The sequence below is a fragment of the Streptopelia decaocto genome, assembly GCF_964273445.1.
Source record: "Streptopelia decaocto genome assembly, chromosome: 1".
NCBI classification, from domain to species: domain Eukaryota; kingdom Metazoa; phylum Chordata; class Aves; order Columbiformes; family Columbidae; genus Streptopelia; species Streptopelia decaocto.
Genome location: NC_138663.1, coordinates 164161073 through 164174875, shown reverse-complemented (window position 1 = coordinate 164174875; position 13803 = coordinate 164161073).

Here is a 13803-nt window from a genome sequence, read left to right as displayed (position 1 = left end):
TTTCAAAGACAAATTGAAAGCTTTTATTTGTACATGGTGGAATTAGCTATGATTCTAAAAGATGTCTGGTCATTGTCTTTTCAGAGGGTTGGCTCTGTCCCCTCTGTAAAAACAAATATAATTTTCTGAAATATCTGTAAGATTTATATTTTAAAATTATTTTTAGGCAGGGATCTAATTTTCCTGAGCATTTCCAAGGATCAAGACACAGGCAGGATAGCATAAAATGTAATCAATAATGATGTACCTCATTGCAGACCCAAAAAACTTGAGCTTGTGTTGCTTGCAGAGAATAACATGCCCTTCAGAGACACTTGAATTTCATAACAGTAGAGATTAAATGACAGAAGGGCCGTAACAACAAATAGTCATATACAAACAGGCAAAAGAAATAAAGAGGAGCAAGCTCTGAACCAGTGTAACTATGGCAGTTTATACCTAGAAAAAATTAATCTGACAGCCTTAAGGGACATATTCCATTCCTGAAAATGAGAACAGTTTAGAAGAGCTGAATTTGAGTCATAGGGAAAATAAAAATAGGGATCATGCTGCACCTGATCTTCAGAGACAAAGGATGGGGAGTAGAAAGGATGGCCAGTGGAGGAGACGCAGTTGTGCACATATCAGTTTACATCAGTTTCTATCTGATTTCTAGGACAAATTACTGCCTGAAGCTGAGGTACACAGTGCTGCTAACTAGTTTCTTTAATTGGTTGTTTTACATGGAGTCAGATAATATTATCAAGCAACAGAATGTTATAATGAACTGAGGATTGCACTTGAAAAATAAGCTATGCTATTTTTTCAGGCTTGTGAAACACAGATTGCTTTCAGTTATTTTTCTTGGCAGGACTGTTGTTTCTGTCCATAGTCTGTCAAGCTAGCATAGTACCCAGATGGTTATAAGGCTCTAGGGCACCTGTAGAATTCACATTGGAGTTTAACAGAAATGTAATGAGTAATATTTATATATTTACATTTCAGATTTCCTCCATTCAAAGCAAAACACAGCTGTTATATTTTCACCCTGACCATTACCCCGTAATATCACACACAGCCAATATCTCCACTTATTGCTGGTTTGTAGTAATGCTGCTATAGTTCCCTTTTTTCTAACCTTTGCAAAAAGCCTTCTCTGAGGTAACACATCTCCTATAGCCCCAAAAAGAAGGCAGAGTACCAGGAGATAGTTTTGATAGGTAGTGGTCTAGCACAATAATTTTTTAAGGTATTCTTTTTTACACCACTCAGACTTACTAACGAGGTATTATTTCTCTTATCTTCAAACCTACTTTCTGCCTGCCTTCCTGTTTGCCATGTGCATCATCTGAACCATCTGGGGTGACCTTTCTGCAATGACTGAGAGTACAGCACTAAAATGTCTGAACTCTCTTATTAAAAAATGACTTCCCAGAGTTGTTAAATGGTTTTCTGTGGTTATTTCATAAATAGTAGAGACTTAACATATCAAAATTATCTGATAAGACTAATGTGTACATAAGGAAAACATAATAATTATATATTTTGGTAGATATATGCTTGCAAACAAGATTTTTTTATAATTCCTTAGACAAAATACGACTTTTCAGTAAGTAAATCTATTGTTGATTGTGAACTAGTCTCTTCAAAAGGCTATATTTCATCTATCCTCATCCTCAATTAAGCATGACAGAATCTATATTTAACTTTGATAATAATTTTAGGAGCCTACAGTTTATCATATTTACTGAAACTATTCATATTAGTTACACAATTTAAAGACAGAATAATGTGTTTGAGTATTTATATAAATAATTAAGAATCTTTGAGGAAAAAAATGTTCAAGGAGTATAAATAAAACATACATTTCTCTCTAGGTGGCAGGTCATCAGTTTCTGAAGAATACCACACATTTTACATGTCAGCATAGAACATGTAAAATGTGTGGTATTCTTCAGAAACATACTGAAAAACAGTATGAAAATGTGAGTTATGAACTGGACAAAACCCAGAAAATTAAGGCAATGAGACATGGAAATTATCAATTAATTTCAGGTAAATTGCATTTAATGAGAATACTTCTTGGTGTTCTGTCAGATTTTGGAGGTGATGTTTGAACACAGAAGCTAACAAAAGTATGTTACTGTTAGGAGTTCTTGTTGCTTGAAGGTTTTCATTATGAAGTGCCAGTTACTATTTCATAAGCAAAGTACCTGAGGCAGATTTTCTTATGACTTTTTTTAATCACATTGCTAGAATAACAATAAATTTTCTATAAAGTATTTCAGATATACTTTTTTTTTCTCCCATTCAAATGTTACAGTACCAAAAAGGAAGAACAGGAAAGCATTAAGAATTAGTTCAGAAAGTACAGAATTAAAAAACGATGGAAGACAAGGATCTTAAGTTTATTGAACATCAGTCTATTCTATTTGGAGTAGACTTACCATAGGTGTGGAGCACAATGACCCACAACATAACACTGATGTTCCATTGACTCCACAGAGATATTTTCAGAACTTTCCCAGGTCTCCGACCACTTCTCATTGTTAATGAATGAAAGTGCAGAAGAAAATAAAAGATACATTTGCAATTTTAGGGTAAATCTTAGACTTCTCTATCATAAAACTGAATGATATAGATTATTTTAAATAAATCATAATTATAGAATTGGAATCAGTTTCAAGATTTAGGGAGCAGTAAAAGCTCTATGTTGTCAGAAGGTGCTCATACACATACACACACACAGATACCTCATAAGTGCAAAACCCACTAGTGTGAAGGGTTCAAGACCTGACATTGAGTTGAGAAAAATCACTTTTACCTTTAGTACCAGATAGATTATTATGTCTAAAAACATTAGCCATTCTTAATCCATTTTCTAGTCACTATTTTAAAAATAAAGTTTATAACAATAGAACACCTGCAGGATGGACCAGCTGTACAAGAGAATGATTGTTTATTACTTCAAACAAGAAAAAAATATTCTCTGAAAGATTGTGCATATAAAATAATATAGTTAAAATATAAAATAATATAGTTATATATATTATAGTTATATACATAAAATAACATATAAAATAATATAGTTAAATAATTCTTATAAATACACACATTAAGTTACTGAAATCAGTACCAACTTTATGAATGACTTTATTCCAATTATAGCTATACAGGACACGATACTTTTCATATTTTTACTTGTTTCTTAAATACTGTTAACAAGATCTAAGTGTTATCTTTCTGTTGAGTTGATCAAATTACTAAACCAGAAATACCTTTTACTTTAGAAACTCTTCAGCTGCCTTTGAATATAGGAATTCTGGAAAGAGATTTTTTATTTCATAAATAGGAAAAAATTCTGGTTTTACTAGGTAGCTATGGGTGGGAAAAATAGGTCAGCTGTCAACACAAAAGTTCCTCTCCAGATCTGAAACAGAAGCAGAAAAATCAAACTGATTACAGATTGGAAGTGTTTCTAGTTCAAATTATGTTGCAAATGCAAACATTTAAAGAAAAGATACATTTAGTTTAGAATAAAATGGATATTCAGTAAGAGAAAAGTGTTAAGTCATTATCTTCAAGGCTTGTCGTGAAATTAGAAAGTAGAATAACGAGGTTTTAGGAAGAAATGCAGGTAAAAGGGAATACAGCAATGCCTGTATTAATGGCATAGCTCTACATGAAGACCTTTGGGGACAACACCGATTTCAGGGACCAAAGCCTTTTGTTTTCTACTGGCTGCCTTCTAATGCATCTTCCATTTGTCGAACAATTTTTTTTTTTTTTGTAAAAGCAGATACCAAATTTACATCAGGAAATTGTCAAAGCTGTCAAAATCTGATATAGAGGCAGTATCTCACAGTCAGATGAGATGAAGCAAGGGGATACTAGAACGAAACCCAATGGTGGAAAAATTCACTGAAGGCCCTATGCTTAACAGGTATAATTTTTTTAATAGCACATGATGATTTTTGGCATGATCTATCTCCATTCATTTAAAGTGTAGTTGTAGCTTTGCCCATTTTTTTTTTTCTTCCAGTAAAGCTGAAAAATTGAGTTAAGTAGAAATAAAATAATTTCATACAAAGTATAAGAGTTTTAATTTCTTACAAAAAGAATTCTTAGTACTTCATTAATTCTGCTAACAAAAAAAAAAAAAAAAAAATGTTGGACTAACAGAGGAAAATACCGTTGAGAAAAAAGGTCACAGAAGCAAAATGTAAAAAAAATTGAGTACATAAGTAAACAGTAACATCTGCTTGCTCACTGCCAAGGATAAAATGACTCAGAGCTGCCGGATTTAGCAGATTTTCAGTTTTGTCTTCAATTTACATGGAGAGCAAATTGAATATAACAGTATTTTTGACCAGAGTCCAGTAGTTCTAACTGGTGCCAAATAGGTGATAATGGACTTAAATGTCCAAAGAAATCTACAATAAAGGACAAAAGGACATTTTATTATGAAGGAAGTATTTCTTTTGTTTTACTTCTGCACAGCAAGATTTTGACAAATTTCCTCAATAATTTCAGCAGCAATAAACTGTAATATTTTTAAATTAAGACAATAATCTATTTGAAATAGTAAAAAAATATGTTCTGACAAAATAAGACTTCTGAAGGATCTTTGCCCCATGTTATAAATTAAATACTACTGCTGAATTATTTGAGAAGTTACAAAGTTGTTTAAGTCCTGCTTATTATAAAATATTGTGTTCCTCTGATAATATAATGAAACTTATTATTCTCTAGCTTTTTAAACACAGAAAAGGCCTTGAAATTGCATGTAATTATCTAGCCTGAATTTTAAACTTTTAATTTAACTAGTTAATGCAACTTAACACAAAACCACTCACCACATAATTTAGAATACACCTTCAGGGGAAATTTTTATTAGCTTGTGACTAAATGTTGTCATCAAATCGGATTTTTCTCCTTAGCTAGGGTATGACAGAGTCTCAGACACCTAAAATTTTCTGTTTTTCTCACACTCAAGACACCTTTGGTAAGATTACATAAATCATGGTAAACAAATTCTATTTCATTTATGTAACTAAAATTCTACAGCAATTCACCACAGTAGAGAAAGTCTCCAAACACAGAACTAATAAAGACAATGAAATGGGAAAGGTAGTATTCATGCTTATTCATTGTTCTCCAGCTACTAATGAAGGAGATTCTGACAAAGTGAATGCAATGTAAAAAGAAAGATCTTTTCCCATCTTCTTTATTCTCTGGTTTTGCCTTTCTCTCATAGCTCTTTTTTCTGCCTGACACATAGCCTAAAAAAAATGAATTTCCTAAATGTCGAGGGTTTAGATTGCGGGGTGACAATAAAACCCTGGCAGATGTATTGTTAACCTCCTCTCCCCCCACTTCCCCCTCTTTGCCCCTCCCTCTCCCCCCCCTTCCACTAAGGACAGGCGATCGGGAGGAAAAGAAGGACAGAGAGAAGAGAGTTGGAAAAAATTAAAGATGTTTTACTAATGCTACTAATAAGAATAGAGAAAATAATACAAAATATACAAAACCAATCTTGAAAGTCTCAGCAACTGCAGAGCCGGCCACCAAAGTCCTGGATTAGACTCTGCAGCCAACTGGAGCTGGATTCAGTCTCTCACTAGGCCTCAGTTCGCAGGGACGACCAGCAAGATCCTCTCTTAAGGTCGGCCATAAGCAGAAGGGAAAAGGGCAAAAGGGACGAGATCCTTGTGATCTCCCACTTTTATATGAAGTATTCACGTGAATGGAATGTTATACACAGTTGGTCAGTTTCTTAGTCACTTGTTTCTCGTTACCCCTCTTGCGAGATGTCCATCCATGCTTATCAATAAGTTTGCATTCCATTGCTAGGTTTACCAAAACATGTGTCTGGTTCTCCAGGAAAATGCAGTTAATATGAAGGCTTTAGCTGACAGGCAAAATTCACTGAAAGAGAAACTTGTTTTTAACAAAACCAGGACACTAAGGAATGAGCCGATGAACTCCAAACTGAGGTCTGCTAACATTATACCTAACAGAAGAAAAGTGGCATAATCCTAGACTAAATGTGGGTGCACCATTTCCCTCATCAAAGATATTTTAAAACCATTACGTTTATTTGACCGTTATTAATTAAAACACTGGTATTCAGAATGTTCTGCTACTGAGTAAAATTTCCTCTATTCACTTCCTTCAATTCTTAGAATTCAAAGCATGTCAGCTTTGCATCTTGTGAAGCTAGAACTCCTCCTTTCTTGCTTTTTTTCTCCTTCTAAAATGCCTTGGAAAAATGCTTCTTGTAAGCAGCCACATGTGTTGGGAAAGTTTATTTCCCTAGGTTTCCTGCAGCAGAGACTCAGGCATGGATTCCATAAATCCTTCTTAAATAAATAATTTATTCACAAGATACAGTTAGAGCAGCTCAGGCTGGGTGCCTCCTGAAGAGGGACACTTGCCAAAAAATACCCCCACTATCCAAGCCCCCTCTCTCCATGTGTTACTCCGGGCCAACTGTCTGGGAACTCCTTGTTTTTCATTTGATCTCTTCATTTCCATCAGGTGGGGCATCAATCAAAGCTCTGACCTACAGTTGCTATTTTGCACTGGCAGCTGACAATAAGCACCAGACAATATATTCTTGGCAATAACCAAAATGTTATTCTGTTTCATCTTTTTTTAGATGCTGTTCTGTTTCTTTACTTAACTCCAGGGACGCAGCTCCTCTTATCCTCTATAATGCTTGAAGACTCTGAGGTCTTTGTTTCTTAACAAGGCAGAAAGTTCAAAAGTTCAAAGCTTGCAGAAATTATGCTAAGCAAACTTGCTAAACAAATTCTATGTAAGTAGTTTTTAAACAAGTTCTGTGAGAAGCAGTATACCCAATAATTCAATAAGCTAAGGCTGTCTATTCCCTAACACATCAGTGTCCCAGTTCCATGAACATCTCTCAGTCATTATGAGGAATGATGCAACAAATTATACTTGCAGCAGCAGAAAAGGCCACTTTGCTTTTCCTTGATATTGAAACAGCATGCTTTTTTATTACTTGTTTCTTTTGCAAAATGGAAATTGGTGGAGAAAGTAAAGCATACAGCATGGAAACAGATGGAATGAAATAGTTACTATCTATCTCATGTAGCTCTATCTCATGTAGCAGCTAGGTCAGAAGCACAGAGTACATGATAATGGCAAATTCTTCTCCAAAAACTGTTGTTCATGATTTTTTTTCATTGAAGATGCTGTTTGTTCTTCAGCTTAACAAATAAAATGGACAAACTTCAAACAGCTACTTGTTTCTGACTAGTCATTATTAGCATGAGTAACATGTGACAAACTACAAAGAAATTGATATTTTTCAGAACCAACTTTAAATGAAATAGAAAAACAAATAAACAAACAAACAAACAAAAACACACAAAAAACCCCACAAAAAATACATTAGAAATTAAATAGAAGTGACTAGAAATCCTCATTTATGCCTGGGTCAAAATGGTACAGTCAAATGAAATAATTATAACAATGTTTCCAAAACAAGGGCTTTATTTATTTACGTGTTTTTTATCAATTTGTTTACTTATTTATTTGTTTAAAGGATGAGTTTTTAATTAACATTTTCTGAAGTGTTGCTTAGTTGTAATTTGAATGTAATTGTGGAATTTCTATTGCAACTATTAGGTTGGTGCAAAAGGAATTGCGATTTTCGTATTGTGGAAGTTTGCTATTCAATATTGGAATAAGTTCTTAAATAAATGTTGCTATGTTATACATTATTTTAATGTGCTTTTCTTGCCTTATTTTTTTGATAATGACATTACTTGCTGCTTATTTTAGGCTATGGAAACAATGTTAGACTAAAAGCAAATTTGAGTGATTTTTTTATTCGAGTTCAATTGGTTGTAAGGCAGGGGAGACAACTCACAACATCAGCAATGCATTTGACCTAGAAACTGCTTAAAAATGTACAGTGCGGTGGTGGTTCAAGAAGTTTCTCAAAGGAGATAAGAGACTTGAAGATGAGTAGCATAGTGGCCGGCCATTGGAAGGTGACAACAACAGAGAGCAATCATCTATGCTGGTCCTCTTACAACTACATGAGAAGTTGCTGAAGAATCCAACATTGGCCATTCTATGGTCATTTGGTATTTGATGCAAACTGGAAAGGTGAAAAAGCTCAATAAGTAGATGCCTCATGAGCTGACCAAAAATAAAAAAGAAATTGGCGTTTTGAAGTGTTGCCTTCTCTTATTGTACACAACAGCAAACCATTTCTCAATTGGATTATGATGTGCAACTAAAAGTGGATTTTTATACAACCACTGGTGACAACCAGCTCAGTGCTTAGACCAAGAAGAACCTCCAAAGTACTTCCCAAAACCAAACATGCACCAAAAAATGGTCTTGGTCACTGTTTGATGGTCTGCTGCCATTCTGATCCACTACAGCTTTCTGAATCCTGGTGAAACCATTACATCTGAGAAGTAAGCTCAGCAAGTTGGTGAGATGCACTGAAAACTGCAATGCCTGCAAGCTGGCATTGGTCAATAGAAAGGGCCTGATTCTTCTCCACAGCAATGCCTGACTGCACATCACATAACTGATGCTTCGAAGTTGAATGAATTAGGCTAGAAAGTTCTGCTTCATCTGCCGTATTCACTTGACCTCTTGCTAACCGACTACTGCTTCTTCAAGCATCTGAACAACTTTTTGCAGGGAAAATGCTTCCACAACCAGCAAGATGCAGAAAATACTTTCCAAGAGTTCATCAAATCCCAGAGCACTGATTTTTACACTACCAGAATAAACAAACTGATTTCTCCTTGATGAAAATGTGTTGATTGTAATGGTTCCTATTTTGAATAATAAAAAGATGTGTTTCAGCCTACTTATAATGATTTAAAATTCATGGTCTGAAACTGCAATTGCTTTTGCACCAATCTAATAATATTCACCAAGCTTTTAACTCTGTGAATAAAACAATGAGATAGTATAATATTTTTGTTTTCCATTTCCTCCATACTTTTTTTTTTTTTTTTTCTGTACTTTACATACAAACCCTGTTTCATTATGGATCACATACAAGCAGACAGAAAGATAAGCATTGGGGAAAGCATCTAATAACTTCAAGATTATTGGACAACACCGGTGAACATGAAAACCAGCAAGTCTCTTGCACAAAATTCTTCTTCAGTCTTTTAAAATGTTCAAACATTAGCTGTTAACCAGTGTGCAGTTCACCCAAACACTAATGTGAATGGACTAACCAATATTAACTTTTACAGTAGCACCCCAAAAATAGAAAATTTACCTCTAGAAAAACTGGGACAATGAGTGTTGTAAAATGTCTTTATTAACAATACACCTACTTACCTTCTCTTGTTCTCAACTGCACAACTGTCATAGTGTTTACTGGGTGCCCAGGTGCTGGAAGCAAGGAGTCTTTAGGTCTGCACCATGCTGGACACAGCTGGCTCCAACAGACCCATGGAAGGGCATGGCTGAGCCCTTCAGCCAAGTTGGTGATACCTCTGAAAAGCCACATTTAAGAAAGGGCAAAACATAGGCAGTGCACCAATCCAGCTGCTCTCTTACTCTTCTTTCTCAACAGGATCACAGGGAAAATAAGACAAAGTTGCCGAGTTCATGAGTCAATATAAAAGCAAGGAGATCACTTGCCAATTACTATAATGGGCAGCCTAGACTGTACTTGGGGAAATCAATTTAATTTATTGTCGATTAAAATAGAGCTGGATAGTAAGAAACTAAGAGAAATTCAAACAGCACCTTCTTCCCCCATCTCCTTTTTCCTGAGATCAGCTTCATTCTTTCATTCCTGACTCTTCTGCCTTTGCCCTCCACAGGCAGCACCAGTGGTACAGGTAATGGGGGAGTTACAGTCAGTTTATAAAAGTTCTTCTCTAATACTCCTTCCTCCTTCACACTTTTCCACTGCTACAGCATGGGTCCTTCTTATTTATGGGCTGCTGGAGAATATCTGTTCCAGCACCTGGAACACCTCTTCCCCTTCTTCTTCTGTGATGTAGGATTGTTTCTCACACTTTTTTCCTCATTTTTTACACTCTTTGTGCAGTATTTTACCTTTAGGTATGTTTTCTCAGAGGCACCACCGACTTCTTTGATGGGCTCAATTTTGGCTGCAGTGGGTCTGTTGCAAAGGTGTCTGGAACTGGAACACAGAGCAGCCCCTGACTTTTTCTTGCAGAGACCACCCCTATAGCCCCTCGCACTCACAAACCTGAAAATCTACATCCAATGGAATAAGCAAAGTCTCTTTTTTGTCTGAACCCAGGTGCTTTCTCATTCCTGATTTTTTCCTATAAGCTCCCCTATCCTACTGAAGGAGTGTAGAGCAACTAAGAAGCTGGGTGTAGGCTTGGCTGTTAGCCAAGACTAACCCACGGTGTAGTGGAAAGCATTTTGCTAAACAAATCTAATATAAATTTAAAAAATAAAAAAAAGGCAAACAAACTATAGGAGAGCAGGAGAGCACTCTGTGAGATGAACATAAAAAGAAGACTAAAAAACTACTGTAAGACAGATCAATAGAATGACTATACACCACTTTGTTTTCCTATCAGACATTCATGCAAGACAATTTTTTGTCATTTCACTTTGCGTTCCGATTCACCAAAAGCTCATAAATTACTCAAGAAACAGGAGAAGCTTAGCCAAGAAATAAAGAAAACAGATCTATGTCAGATGAAGTTTAAATTTATTTTCTTCACAGAACCTAAGTAGTATTTCAGTAGAGTTTAAAAAGAAACACCAAAAAAGAAAAAGGTAATCACACACCACAAATTGTCTGTCCCTTTCATGGTCAGCATCCAAAAGTCCCTTGAAAGGAACAAAAGAATTCTTCTGTCTTGAGATAACGTGAATTACAAAATTCAGCAAAAATACACCCTATGAAAGACATGCTAAGAACTAAAGACAATCTCCTCTCCCCTCAGCCTGCCAAGAGAAAAACATGTCAAATGCTGAAATGCTTTGCTAAAACTCTGCAGTATTCATATAGTTCAGAAACTTCATCAAACAGTACCTGGATACTGTTGGCAAATTTAGAGAGATTCCTATTCATGAATGTCAACGTTAAAATTTGAAGTTTCTTCATGAGTAAGAGATGACACATAATTCCATTGCCTCATCAAGTAAGAAAGAGATAACCAGTGAGAAAGAGGTGGAAATTCACTGGGCAGTCAGTTATTATTCCCACACTCCATTTTTGTGCCAATGTTTTCCTTACCAGAGTTTGAAGTAGCTCTCTTCCCAAAAGTTGATATAACAACAGAGATTTGTTAAGTGAAGCAAGTTCTTTTTTCTGCTTCTGGCATGTCTTTGCATGTGACGGTGCAAGGAGTAAGAAAATTTAGCTGTACTCAGATTTTCCCAAATGTGGAATTCTCAGTCTTCCAGGTGTACATAAGTAGACAGAGGACAAAACTAAAGCTGGTTATGTGGACATATCCCTTATACACAAAATTTAGCATGATCCATTTTTTATTTAAAACAATTTAAGAATTATTCTTCCTCATTTAAAGCGATGAAAGTAAATTGAAGCATAACGTTATTTAAAATTAAAATATTGATGGCACTCCATTATATCAGTGTCAGTCAATTATTCCTTCATATTACTTCAAGAATATTGCATAATATAATTTATTCTAAAAGTCTGAATAATTAAAGAGAATCAGAAATTGAGCAGTATTAGTCATTTTATAACAGGAAAACTATACCACAATTTCAGAATATGTGCAATGTGATTGATCCCATATGAAATCGAATTTTTTATACCTGAAAAAGAATAGTTCAATCAATTAGCAAGTCACATAATGATTCTTTTCAACATAGATCATGTGGCTTATTAAAGGCCTGAACCAGAATTTGTTGCAGTCAGAGGAATAGATACAACTGGTGTACGAAAGACCTCTGATTTTATCCCAAATATACGTTTCACAAGGTCTGTATCTTCTAATACTATAAGGAATAGCAATACTATGTGCAGCTGTTTCATTAATTTGATTTATTTATTGCTAGAAGAAAGTAATTACTGTGGCCAATCTCATAATATTGAACCTCAAGGTATTTTGAACTGTTTTGTTTGTTTGTTTGTTTAAACTCCTTTTCCCTTATAGTCACAGCTGCTGCATTTATATTCTTTTTGTGATGATTTTCAGGTTGAAGTGTATGTCTTTAAAAAGTAGTATTCTAGCGTTCCTGGCTGCATCTATAAAGTACCTTCAGCTCACAGTAGGCTCACAATCCAGAAGACAAAGAGCCTTTTTTTTTGTGTGTGTGTGGTTGTTTGTTTTGTTATTACAATTCATTGCAATTAAGTTTTTTTTTTGTTTGTTTCAATCTTAAGATTTTGGATGTCAAATATATACTCTCCACGTTATATTTACTCCACCACAAGATTCTGGAATAATGTTCACAGAAGTATTTCTAATGTCATCTGCCTAGGAATCAAACGTAGTATTTTAATAGTGTTCCTGTGTGCACAAATAAATAAAAGCAATAGAAATTTGAAGAAAAAAATTATTGCTTATTCAAAACAGATAGAGGAAGTGGATCATTAGATTTTATAGAAAAGGAAGGGTGCCTTTGTGACTGCTGATCTTGATTTAAAATAATTTACATTCATGTCAAAAAGTACTTCTATGTTAAACTTCAGAGCTCTCCAGAATTTCACTCACATTGTGCATTTCATGTAGAATTCATCTTACCTAAACTTTAGTCATTAAGAAGCAGGGATATAATCTAAGCCATTTATCTAGGTTACCTTGTACCAAATGGGAAAGATAGGCATGATTTGTTTCTTCAAGGCAATTCATTCCATTCTGCAATACGTGGAATGAGTTGTCATCTCAAAGTGACTTTTTATTTCTATTAAATACAATACGTACATAAACACACTGTGTGGGTTGAATTGATGTCATTTATTTTAAGCCTCAGAAATATCCTTGATTGTTTTTCCAGTTCCAAGTCAGTACATTTACACCACAATTTGCTTTGAGATAGCTGTTTTCTAGTCACTTCCCAGATTTTATTTTTTTTTCCTGGTTTTGTTTCCCAGGACCTTTTAGAGCTCTAAATTTCTTCAGCAACACAGTGACTACTGTCTTTTTTGTTACCACTGCAGAAATAACTTGTTGGGATAAGTGCCAGCTGACTATTTTTGTTGCTACTGGAGCAGACTATTTTCAAAAGGTGGTATTTACTTAAAAAAAAAAGTAAAAAAATGAACTAGGATATTTGATCAGTTGTCTTTTCAGATTCAGGTGATGAACCAAGTAATCCAACATAGAAAGTAGCATATTAAATGACTTCAAAATAGAATATTTTAAGGTGTTTTAAGGTGTAGTCTTTTTATCTCTTAAAGCACACTGCCTAAACATTGTGTTTCTGCTTAATTAGAACTGAAGTGATTTAACTGTGACTGTGCTTCTGAGAAACCGTGAATTATCAGTTAAAGTAAAGAGGTACTTGAAAAGTATAAAAGGACAGACAATCAGTAAAAGTCTTGAGAGACAGAATTAGCATTTGAATAGAAACAATACACGACACCTGAGAGCACTGCCAGACCAAGGGGGAAAGCAGGGAACAGAATGCTTACTACCAAGGCCAATGTTAGAATAAGATCACCTGATTTTCAGAGGAACATTGTTCTAGCTGAAATGCCACCTATTGTTGATTTCATATTAGCTAGAAAAAACATGACTGGAAATAGAAGGAAAATAGGGAAACAGTTTCTTGCAAGGACTGTTTAGTTCAACAACTCGTAAGAAGAACTCTTATTGAGACAGTACCATTAGTTCTTCATATTAA